Source organism: Typopeltis vanoorti, chromosome 7 (assembly GCF_054136105.1).
Source record: "Typopeltis vanoorti isolate ZY-2024b chromosome 7, IOZ_Tvanoo_1.0, whole genome shotgun sequence".
In the NCBI taxonomy this organism is placed as follows: domain Eukaryota; kingdom Metazoa; phylum Arthropoda; class Arachnida; order Uropygi; family Thelyphonidae; genus Typopeltis; species Typopeltis vanoorti.
In genome coordinates this window covers 8,837,759-8,850,417 of record NC_143555.1, presented here as the reverse complement: position 1 = coordinate 8,850,417, position 12,659 = coordinate 8,837,759, and the positions used below count along the sequence as shown (strand labels likewise).

The 12,659-nt window shown below is 36.9% G+C and overlaps 1 protein-coding gene across 1 annotated transcript in view; it reads left to right on the top strand.

Annotated features, from left to right (window-relative positions):
- Positions 1 to 12,659, top strand: part of LOC150104475 (LIM domain kinase 1-like) — a 390,472-nt gene that overhangs the window by 252,959 nt on the left and 124,854 nt on the right. The window lies entirely within an intron of this gene.

Below are 12,659 nucleotides of genomic sequence, written 5' to 3'. Positions count from 1 at the left end.
ACACAATGCCTACTACCATGCTGCTCCTTGAACTCATTCACATACATAGTACTCATAGCTACCTCTGGTAATTAATTCATTTCACTTATTCAACACCCTCTCTCAAAATAAATATGTAATTATTCTCTTCCCTCTTGTTATGTAAGATAAGTCAGAATTTTTCTAATGAAAAATCCTGACCCAACACCCCATAAATAAAATGTTTTTCTAAGAGAAGTTTGCTGTAGTAAAAAATGTATGTATATGAATTTCTGCGTGTATCCCACTCACAAAACCAAGCTGTTTTGTGATTCTGATTCACATAGAAATATGTGTATCCCACTCATATTCAGGAGTCCCTCCCTAGACTAAACCCACAGAGCTTTTTTGAAATACTATATTTACTCTCTGAACTACAAAACTTTTTATTGGTGGACTTACATACAGTAGTGAAAATCACCTGACACCTGTGTGTGTGTGTGTGTGTGACAAACATGCATGCCACCATAGGATTCAAACCCACAGCCTATTGGTTGGATAGCAGATATTCTTTTTTATTATTTCTCCTCAACTTGGCAGACTGAAAATCTGCAAGTTACTTGCATGTTTTCAGTCTGTCTTTATACACAGAATACTGCAATTTTGTCATCTCTGAATCCTCCACCTTTCTCATCCCCAAGAAATCCCCTGATGTGGCTGTATCAAAGCCTTGAGAAGGATAATAACTTTTGATGCGTTCTTTTAACATCCAAGTCACCTATTGAACTATTTTATGTAACACTTTCTCAGTGTGTAACCTCAGCTCCCTGTTCATCATCACTATTTCAGATCTCAAGCATCATAATTTTCCTTCATTCCGGTACTGTTGATGTGATATAAAGCTTATATCTTTTCATCACAAATAACCTAACTTTGCCATATCAAAGTGACAATACTTAATATTTGCCTCACAATATTAGTGTATTTAAATCATCTGCAGGATCTCTACAGTCATTGAGCATCTGCCATCACTATTTCTCTTGCATTTCCTCATAAAGCATAGGTCGATATGCCATCCGATCCACATTGAGATTTCTTAATTGCCTACATACCTCTATTTGAGTTCAGTCTATTCCTAAATCATACCTGTCACATTAATTACTGCATTAATGAAATCCAACTGTTTCTTCTGCTACTACTTCCTTACCAGTTGCATTCAATAATTGTATCATTTCATTATTGAGGAGCCTGTGCAGTTCAATGGAAGTGGCATTTGCACTCACAATGCTAGGATGCCCCATGAAAGATCCAAGTTCAGTTAGTTAGTGTCAACTAAAGGAACTTTTTTTAAGCCTTTGTTTGACTGGTTCCCAAGTTCATTGATCTTTGGCACAGGCAAGTGGTTTTTTTCTCCTGGAAACTCGGGTTTCTCATCTTGCAAACACAGAAAAATGACCACAGAACCCATACCACTTAGATTTATGTTAATAAATCTAAGTGGTATCATACACAATAAATATTATGTTAAGGTTTAGAGACCATGAGATGGCAGCACTTGTCGGCTATCTCTGATTGACTAATGATGGTGATTGAACTCTCCCCTCAGTCTCCAAAAGTTCATCATCAAATTCCTGATATATACCCTCAAGGGGTGTATGATATGATATATCATACACCCCTTGAGGGTATGATAGTACTACAGGAAAAATTACATCATTACTAACTTCCTATTGTTACGACATTACTTTCTCTAAAAATCTTAATGCTTTCCTTAATGTAATTTCCTTTCCTTTCCTATACTGTGATCTATCCCTTCCAGAATTTTTTAACCTTAAACTCCGAATCACCCTTTTGTAATTTCCCCTGTGAAAGCGAAAATTAGCCACCAATTAAGAGTGAATTCTCTAGACCTTCTTTCTGGGGCCATCTCCTTTTCAGACTCTGACAATTTTGTTTTTTAAAGCTGCGCCATTCAGAGTCCTAGGACAGAAGAATCCTTGTTCAGAGAGACCTTCCCAGAATCTTAACGCCTATTTTATCTTACTAAAGTTCTACAGCATTAGTAGAATTCTTAGCTTGCAGTCGTGAATCTAACGTTCTAAATTCCCTTTCGCATAGGTTCAGATTTTATGAGTGGTAAGTTGGTCTCATGCTCAGACAACACTCAGGTTTATTTAACAAAACATGTTTATTAGGATCTTAGAGTACTTACAATTAGATTCAAATACACACAAAAATTTAATCAATTAAACACTAAATCAAACTGGCGAATACAAGTGAACATTCTAATAAATAATCAACAACTTTACCCTCTAAGTTAATCAATGATATACATAACATTCACAATACAAAATTTCAAATCAGATTCTATCTACGATTCTAGCTCCTCACATTAATTTGGTCACACACATGAGCATAAGTTTTCAGACAACCAGTCTAATGAAAACACCAACAAATTGCTAAGCATATTAGTTATTCAAAGTTCCCCGAGTATTTGGCCATAATTTCCTTTCCACTAGAAACTGATTCGTCTTTTCTTCTAATACTATTGGAAAATAAGTAAGAAAGTTCTGTACGTTATCATCACTGTGTCTGATTACCATCTCCGCCTGATCTGTCCTCTTTTGTTGGATAAGACTCTGCACTTCCATCAGGTTGTGTCCATGTGGAGGTCATGTTGTTCATCCGATAAGGCCTTTCTCTGCACTTAGAGATGCTAGCGTTTGTCTTGATCTTTTGTGGGTCACTATGGTTAGCATTCCCGCCTTTGGGAAATAACTTTCCGCTGCCTCATTCTGGTAGGACTTTATCGACGGTCCGAAACGTGAGACATCTCGCGTACTGCCTGTCCGGTACCCATCAAGCATTCACGGGGAAAAGCTTGCCGTCCGACATCGTAGCACTTTCTTCTATTGGTCAGCAACCTCAGATCCAAGTGAGAACTGGAACAAAAACTTGAGAGAGAGCTTGAAGCTCGCGTGAATCCTTACTTATTCTATCTCCGTTGCACCCTCTTTTTCACTGCAGAAATCTTCACACGGCACTTTCCCTTGTGCCCTTAAGCTATTTCCTCATAACTCTTCTCCTCGAGGAGTGCTCTTTTCAGGGAACGCGAGCTCAATTCGCCTTCCGTGTAAGCCTTCGCCTCAGGCATTACGCTAAACTGGGTGGCTAGCACGCGACCCTTGGACTTTTGTTTACACTGGATATACATTTCACATAGAATACATTTTGATCGCTACAACTTACAAAATGGAACTTCTATTTAGACAAATGAAATTCATTATTCCTTTGTACTTCACATTAAATTATTCATTTATGCTCCCTTTTTACAATTTGTTTCCTTACTATAGTACAAGTATCTCTTAGTTGTTATTTTATTCTTGTTAAATCTTGAATGAAATAATTTTAATGAAAATTCCTCATTCAGGATCTAACGAAAGTCCCTCTTTCTCAAAAAAAAATTTTTTTTAACAAAATTTTTCTTTAAGCTATCCCTCACTTCTCTGGGGAAGACGCTTCTATTTTGCTTGGGTCTCAATTCAAAAAAAATTTTTTTTTTCTAGGTAAGAACACATATTTTGAGTCTTCTGTGACTGCTCTGCGTATGCAAACAGCATTCTTATGCCCATCCTGCTTCCTTCGAGATATATACTTGTCACCTTTTACTCTCCTATAAGATCTCTTAGTCTTACTTTCGATGCTGCCATAGTTAACTCCCAGTGTCCCTTTATAGATGGTATTCTGTCTCTCATTTGTGATTTCATCATCTACAGGTATCTTAACTCCGTTAGTCATCAGCATCTGGATTTTCTCTTTCTTTCGATGAGGAGGTTTCATATGATTCAGATTGAATGCTAGCCACACGGTTCCTTTCTTCCTCAGTCAGCTCTGCTTTATTCACAAACTGAGACCTGTAGTTTAGTGGGATGTTTCCTTTACTCTGAGCTTGTGACTTCTGATCCCTCATGACAATTTTCTTTCTCCCAAGAAAACATACCTCCTTTCTAGAATAATTGCATGAGAAGTTATATTTTCTTAAAAGGTCCTCCCCTAAAATCAGCCTTAGATGTGGGAGAGAGTTTCTGGGCAAGACTATAAAGTTATGCCAAACATACAAGCCATAATCGGGCAATCCCACTTTCAGTCTTACCGATTTCGTAGTGTGAGTAGTAGAGAGGGATATTCCTAGAAGTCTGATGGGTTTTCTTAGGCGCTTGATCCTTCCCTTTACATGGGGCTCCAGTTCCCTGAAATATTTTTTTGAAATGATGGAAGCTTGGGAACTGGTATCAATTAATGCCCTGAACCCCTTCCTGCAAATTCTTCCACTCACTGTCATTCCAGGGAATTGTCCCTGACTCCGTTTCCCCTTTTCATCTGATTGCTTAGTGCAAATGTGTGATTTGGTGTCTGAGTGATATTTTCCTCTTGAGTTTCCTTGCCTAACAAAGCAATCCCAGGCAAGATGCCCCATTTTATTACAACTATAGCATCTTGGAGGTTCTTGATAGTAACTCCTCTTATTATCTCCATCCGAGGACAAAGGAGAGTTCATATTGCATTTGGCAGACAGCTTTGTCAATCTCTGCATCATCGAGTCCGTTTTGTCTAGTATCTGTCCTTGTAACTTCTCAACTTCTGTGAATAGGATTTGTTGTCCTTTCATCCTGAAGGGAAGAACTCTCCTGATCTTTCACAGAGGCTGATGTTAATTGACTCAGAACTGCGTCAAGATGTTCCACAACTGGCTGCTGCAACTTCTCCACCTCTTGCATGACTAATGAGTGAACCCCGCTAATATTAAAGACACCGGTAGTAACATTACAAATTGACTCGGTTCTATTCCCCTTGATTCCTCTCTGTACCTTCTGTTTCTCTTTCCTTTCCAGACCCTCTCTCTCAGTAGTGGGATCCCTAATTGTGTCTCTATCTTCCCTAATTAAATTAACAGGTCTATCCGTGGCTGCGGGACAGATATCCTCAAGCAGCTGCTCTCTTTCTTTCACTGCTTCATAACATTCTTCCAAACTGGTCATGCCCTTTCCAAAGGCTGTTTCTCTCAATTCCTGCCTCAAACCTATTCTAAAGTGCTGAAGGACTGCCCAGTCTAAGTGGTGCTTCTCTTCACTAGATACACTCAGGGTAGGTACTTGCGAGAGTTAGTAGCCTGTTATGAAAATCGGATACACTCTCCTTGTCTCTTTGTGCCATTCTTTGAAATTTCCATAGGTTTGGTCCTACATTTTTGCCTTTGAAAATTGGGAAGTGAGGATTTCCTTAAACTTTTGGTAGTTCAGGGTTTCCTTCAGAATGTGCGAGGAGTAAAAGAAACTTTTTGCTCTTCCCAATAGCTTACTGCATAGTAGAACAAGCAGTTGAAGTCACTCCATCATCCAATCTTTCTGAGTTCTTCAGTGTACTCAAAAAACGTTCTTACATCATCAGTTTTCTCTCCAGAAAACTGAGGAAAAATCTGCTGGGGGTTTATTGTCCTGAAAAATTCTGAGTCATTTAATTCGGAGCTCGATGGGAGAGACATACTTGCACTTTAGTTCACAAGGATATACAAAGGTAATTTCTCAAAAATTTTTCTAATAAATTCCTGATTGCAGGGCATGAAACCACATCCTGCCAGCTGTGCCATTGTTACAATGTTGCTTTCTCTAAAAATCTTAATGCTTTCCATAATATAATTTCCTTCCTTATACTGTGATCTATCCCTTCCAGAATTTTTTAACCTTAAACTCCGAATCATCCTTTTGTAATTTCCCCTGTGAAAATTGGCCACCAACTAAGAGTGAATTCTCTAGACCTTCTTTCTGGGGCTGTCTCCTTTTCAGACTCTGACAAATTTGTTTTTTAAAGCTGCGCCAGTCAAAGTCCTAGGACAGAAGAATCCTTGTTCAGAGAGACCTTCCCAAAATCTTAACGCCTACTTTATCTTACTAAAGTTTTACAGTGTTTGTAGAATTTTTAGCTTGCAGTCATGACTCTAATGTTCTAAATTCCCCTTTCTTATTCCCTTTCACATAGGTTCAGATTTTATGAGTGGTAAGTTTGTCTCATGCTTAGATAACACTCAGGTTTATATAACAAAACATGTTTATTAGGATCTTAGAGTACTTACAATTAGATTCAAACACACACACAAGAATTTGATCATTAAACACTAAATCAAATCTGGCGAATACAAGTGAACATGCTAATAAATAATCAGCAGCTCTAGCCTCTATCAGTGATACACATAACATTCACAATACAAAATTTCAAATCAGATTCTATCTACAATTCTAGCTCCTCTTCATTAATTTGGTCACACACATAAGCATAAGTTTTCAGACAACCAGTCTAATGAAAACACCAACAAATTGCTAAGCATATTAGTTATTCCAAGTTCCCGAAGTATTTGTCCATAATTTCCTTTCCACTAGAAACTGATTCGTCTTTCCTTCTAATACTATTAGAAAATAAGTAAGAAAGTTCTGTACGTTATCATCACTGTGTCTGATTACCATCTCCGCCTAATCCGTCTTCTTTTGTTAGATAAGACTCTGCACTTCCATCAGGTTGTGTCCACGTGGAGGTCATGTTGTTCATCTGATAAGGCCTTTCTCTGCATTTAGAGATGCTAGCATTTGTCTGGATCTTTTGTGGGTCACTGTGGTTAGCGTTCCCACCTTTGGGAAATAACTTTCTGCTGCCTCATTCCAGTAGGACTTCTATCAACGGTCTGAAACGTGAGACATCTCGCGTACTGCCTGTCCAGTACCCATCAAGCATTCACGGGGAAGAGCACTTTCTTCTATTGGTCAGCAACCTCAGGTCCAAGCAAAAACAGGAACAAAACATGAGAGAGCTTGAAGCTCGCACGAATCCTTACTTATTCTATCTCCGTTGCGCCCTCTTTTTTCGCTGCAGAAATCTTCACACGACACTTTCCCTTATGCCCTTAAGGTCTTTCGTCATAACTCTTCGCCTCGAGGATCGCTCTTTTCAGGGAACGCGAGCTCAATTCGCTTTCCGTGTAAGCCTTCGCCTCAGGCATTACGCTAAACTGGGTGACTAGCACGTGACCCTTGGACTTTTGTTTACACTGGATATACATTTCACATAGAATACATTTTGATCACTGCAACATGCAAACAGAACTTCTATTTAGACAAACAAAATTAATTTTTCCTTTGTACTTCCCATTAAATTATTCATTTATGCTCCATTTTTACAATTTGTTTCCTTACTATAGTATAAGTATCTCTTATTTCATTCTTGTTAAATCTTGAATGAAATAATTTTAATGAAAATTGCTCATTAAAGATCTAACACCATCTACAATATTCCTCGAAATCAGTCTGTTGCCTGTCAAGACTCCAACATTATCAGATCTTATATTTCTATCTTCCAAGGCATTTTCTACTCTATCAATCCAATGATATCTTTGTCTTCCTCTGGGTCTTTTTCCTGCCAACTGGGCAGAGAACACTTCTTTTGCTAATCTTTCCTCTCCCATTCTGTTTAAGTTGCCATACCACGTGAGATTAGCTCTGCTAATGCATTCCTGGACTGACAATGTCAAGTTCTTTCCTAATATCCTCTTTTTTAATATGATTTTGCCATTGAAGCCATCTGTTCATGCCCCTAATCTTTCTGAGGACTTTCATATGTGCGATCTCGACTTTGGTCAAGTGCTTTATTACTGACCCAGCTCTCAGATCCATAAGCTGAAATTGGTTTGAATACTCTCTTGTATACAGCTAATTTAGTGTTTTAGCTGATTTCTCTCTTATTCCATATAAATTTATTCAATTGACTTTCTACCATACCAACTTTGTGGATTCTGTTGTCTATTTCCATGTTTAATTTACGATCTTCACTAAAAATCGTGCCTAAGTAGCTGAAATGTTTTACTTGTTCTATAGGTCTCCATTAACAATGCAATTGATATTTTCAACGTTTCTGCCTATTTTCATTGTCTTTGTCTGTTTAATGCTGACCTTCATACCTTATCTATTACAACAGTTATTCAATTTAATTAGGGAATCTTGCAGATTTATTTAGAAGTGTAACATCATCCGCATAAAGCAAAGTGGTGAGATAACATCTCCAATTTTGATATCAGATTTAATACCACTTTCCTTCATAATGTGATCCATATAGATAATGAATAACAGGGGGAATAATGTACATCCCTGTCTGACACCAGATTTAACATTCAACCACCTTCCCGTACTTCTTTCAATTCTAACTGCTGACTTACAACTCAGATAAAGACTAAGTATTGCTTGATATAATGCCCCATTGACACCATATAACTGTAGTGTTTTGAATGGCTTCTCTCTTGGCACCTTGTCATATGCCTTTTCCAGATCTACAAAACTTATATACTCGTCTTTGTCATATTCCCATGATTTCTCAACTATCTGTCATAAAGTGAAAATCTGATCCTGACAGCCTGTATTTGGCCTGAATCCAACTTTTTCTTCACCAAGCTTCTCTTCCACAATTCTTCTAAACCGTTTCTCACGAATACTTGCATATATATTAACAGGAACACTCAGTAGAGAAATACTGCTGTAATTCTCACATTAAGTTTTATTTCCGTTTTTATATATGAGTGCTATGAGAACTCTACTCCAATTATCTTGAATTCGTTCCTCTGTCCAGATCTTCTGAACTATGCAATGTAAGACTTTTATACCTCCATACTTGAGCATTTCTGGTTGAATATCATCTACTCCTGCTGCCTTTCCACATTTCAGGCTTTTGATGGCTTTTTCTACTTCAAGTATGGATATGTATTTCTGACTGCATGTCTGGTCAGTGTTTTTTACCTCTGTGCTATTATCACTGCTTTCTTCATTTAGCAATTTTTTGAATTAATTACTCCATTCTTCAAGGATATATTTTTCTCCTGTTTTCATGTCACCTTTATCATCTCTAGAAACTGTAATGTATGTAATTTTAATATATCCAGAAGATTCTTTGTGATATCATTTGATTGGTTGTTGTGAGAAAACACGCAAATTTCTCCTAGCACGTGTTGGAACATGAACCACTATATACGAAGGGAAAAACAAGTTTGATGTGAGCCTAACCAGTGAGAACCAGTTACTGGCAGGAAAAAAGGAAGGAGTGAATATGAAAACGAAAGTAAAGAGAGAATCGAATAGGGGAGTATAGAGAACGGTAGATGGAGACTGGAGGGGAATTTTGACGTGCCGAAAACAGAATTGAAAGGACAGGGATTTGCTTGGTATTTTAACTTACCTTTTTCTTCGTTGGATTTATACCAAAACTTCCTAACGCCTAGCAGTGGAATAGTGCAGTAAATGGGATAATACGTATAAGAAAAAGAAGAAATAGGTAGATAATTTAAACCAAGTGCATAAAGGTTATATTCTCCCGAGTCTATAAATCAGTCGCGGAAGGGGAAAATTCTTTTAAGTCTGTTTTATTACAAAGTAAAAGTCAGCAAGGACTTTAAAAATGTTGTTCAATCTCCCTATTATGTGATGAAGCTATATCCTGGTAAGATTACCTTTACTATAACGAAAATTAATTCTGCTGAAAGTAAATTATTCCTAGTTGCTGTATTCAACGAGTCAAGATTTAATGTGTGATGTGCTAAGACTTTCCCCTCTTCAAGTGATAAATGCTATATTATTGAATTAAGTGTTCATTAACTGAACAAGAATACTGTGAAGCCTATTTGATGTAATTTGGGAATCTCAAACTTACAAGAACTAAAATTGATTGACTGAGCTTAGAGAATTACAAATGAATGTCTGATGGTTCATGAGTTGTATTCTTTGTTAATATCTTGAACTGATTTGATATTTAAAATGTTTTGAAATGTAACCTTGATCAGAGTAAAGTTATGATAGTAGTCCTTTGTAACAAGAAGGATAAGATCTGTTAAATATAATCTTTAATTATAAAGTTTAAGCTCAGCTGAGTAGTATACTAGAATCTTAATGAGAGCTTTGTATTCGTTTAATTGTAATGTCCCTGTTGGAATACTGTGTTATAATTTAATTTATCTGACACTGCATTAAATAATTTTGTTTGAATTGAGTCTTGTATTTGCCTGATTGTTTCATTGCACCGCTTATTAAAATACTTCAAATCTTAGCGGGAACCCCATACAATTAAGAGAACCTCGGCCTAAAATCTGCTTTATAATAACCTAGTACAGTACTTTATAATATACCAGGTCCCTTGCAGCTGCAAATTGTCCTACTTTGGCCAAACAGGCAGAACAACAAATATCAGGATTTCAGAACACCAAGACTACATCCGGTTTCACCAGTACAGCCGCTCTGGGCTGGCAGACCATGCCTTAGATACCCACCATAAAATTCGTTGGAAGAAAACAAAAATAATTCATCGCAGCAAGTTTAAATACGAAAGATTATTCAAAGAATCTTCAGCAGCTCTAAAAAACGTTCCTAACCTCAACAAATTTGGGTGCATGAAACTGCCCCAAATTTGGGAGACTTTCATTATGAGAACTTCAGCCCAACTGCCAAGACTACCAAATTAGCCCGCAAGAGGGCACCATTAGGACTTTAGGAACAATATTAGTTTCTGGCTTTCTTGCTCATTTGCTTTGTGTTAGTTCCTGAGTGCACATACCATATCTTTATGTTCCTGAAGATGGCAATGTGACGTTGCCGAAATATAGAAGTGATTCATTAAAGTTACCTTTAATTAATATACTTCATTTGCGTTGTTAATTCCGTAAACTAATTACCAGTTAAACCTAGTACAGTTGATGGTTGATTTATCAAAGTTGCTCATGCAATTCAGACATGGAGTAGCACAGTATAATATAAATTTTCTTCATGTTGGGATGATATATCAGCTTACAACTAATTAAATACTAACGAGAGAGAACTATAAGATGATAAAACTTGATTGAGCAGAAGCTACAATCCAACACATTCATTAGTGTCTGTTTCTTGTTTTTTTATAACTTCTGCTTAATAATGCTAAAAAATATAAATAATTTAGTATGCAAAACTAGATGAGCTCATTTACTTCTTTCATTTCTCATGTTCAGTCTGTGATTGTAATGGTAAAGTTTTCATTTTCCTTTTCATACATTTCTTATCATGATCTTGTTAAATGAGGGAGTGATTAAATTTTTCATAGCAATTGATTGCACTGTGAAAATTAACTGTATTAGAACTATGAAGAATAAAACAGCAATGATTTTGTGGCAAAAGCAGATTGCATGCATTCCTCATCTGCTAAAGATTGATTTCCTAATCTACCTGGTATATACAGATTTAGTGCTCATTCAGCAGTGCATGATCAGCCACATGAGAACTTCTGGGAAATCAGAACTGAAAAAATTTATCAGCAGTTTTGTTGCACAAGAGAAGAGCAAAATAAGGATTGGTGTATGATAACATTGCTATGAACTCTCATGTCAAAAACCTGGAGATCTACACTTTTTTGCTCATCTCGTATAGTTGCTCTAATTACTAGTTTAAAGATTAATTGGAATGATTAAATTTCAAGTGAATTCAAACTGAAATACAGGCTTTATTCTAAACACTGAGTGACTACCTTGACCAAAGACTGCAAAAAGAAAGTTTTAGGTTATATATATGTTACTGAAATCTCTTGACGGTAATAACTGATTTTAGTTCTCGTGACACTATATTCAAAATTTATTTATCCTGCCCTTTTCAAGTTATCTACACTAGATACTTACTGTAGTTAACTGCAAGTCCTTGCTAAATGCTTTAGTAAGCATGCCAGAAGATGAAAACATTCACTATTGCGAATTGAATTTACTAGCAGATAACATCAAATCCACAGCTCAAGTTGTTTTCATGAATCGAACTGTAGTTGCATTTGTGTTTAATCTTATCTACATGGTGTGTGAGCAATATCAAAGAATTGAGCCATACTAACAGAACTGGAAAATTACCACAGTACAAAAGGAAGGTTACCTTGACATAATAAACCAGCTGCTGTACAAGGAAAGTTGGCATGACTTGTGTCAATAAAAATATATTGAAGTTCTGTAATTATTGCTGATTTAGTATATAGTTTTAATGCAATGTAATGTTCATTTGCCTGATATGTGTGAATAAGCTTATTTCTATATATATCTCCTCTTCCTCATGGGGGACCTCCATAATGGAACTACTGGCCCTTTTTATTCTATTTCTTTTCTTCCAGTATTCTTCACTCTACTTCTCCTGAGTCTTTTTGGCTGTCCTGGTAGTCTTGCACTACTTTGACCACTGCTTTGGCAAGATTGGCATTTCTGGATTTCCCAACCAGGATCAATCGACTAGTGGGCTTGCCTGCAAGGGTCAACAGTATTGCAATAAGTCTCCTACCCTGTGGTATGAGGATGGGGCTAAGGCTTGCTGTGGTGCAGGTATAGCATCTGGGATAGTCCTGTTTCCATCATCCCTGCAACAGGTGAAAGCCAATAAGTAAAATGCCACCTTCTTTATTCATAAAGTTTTAGGATTGGTAGGATCTCCCAAAACAAATAAGAAACATTTTCGTAATATTTTTGTAGAAACATCATTCAGCAATACTTAGAAAAGCCATGCAGTGCAACATTAGTTGGTGGAATACCAAGTATAGTAATCTCATAAATCCTTGAATTCTAGAGGAGTGATATCAGAGTGCTATCCCCTTTATGTTCCAGATGAGGAGATAGGATCAAGCTT